Genomic DNA, 528 nt, shown 5'->3' with positions numbered 1-528 from the left:
TTTCGTGTTAATTGTTGCATCTATATGACATTGCATTTGTGAGATTAGAAAAGAGAGAATTCTATGCTTTAGGATTGAGAGGCATTTCATGTTTAATTTCTCACTATTTCACCTCACATGTTCATGCATTCATTGATGTTTTTGTGAAGATTTTGTGTTCTGTAAAATCTGCTTTCAACTAATACATTATCATGTTATATGAGACTTGTGTTAGAGTTTTAGAGTAAGATCTTAATTGTCTATTTTGAGCATCATAATTGCTTTAGATTACTCTATGTTTTTGTTGTAAAAAGTGTTGTAACATTGGGAATCTCAAGGTGTCTTACCACCAACGGGATTGTGTTGTATCTTCATTAGCTTAGTGTTCATGATAGAAAGAATAGGTTCTTGGTTGGGGCTACACCGCAAAAAAGGTTTTCTTGGGCGGTAGGACGGGAGTCAAACCAAGGAATAAGGTTCTTTAGTTTCAAGTGAATATCTAAGTGTTGTAATTGGAAGAATTGCTTGTAAAACATTATTTCAATTATA

This window comes from Lupinus angustifolius, chromosome LG01, assembly GCF_001865875.1.
Source record: "Lupinus angustifolius cultivar Tanjil chromosome LG01, LupAngTanjil_v1.0, whole genome shotgun sequence".
Lineage (NCBI taxonomy): Eukaryota > Viridiplantae > Streptophyta > Magnoliopsida > Fabales > Fabaceae > Lupinus > Lupinus angustifolius.
Note: the sequence above shows the minus strand (reverse complement) of the source record.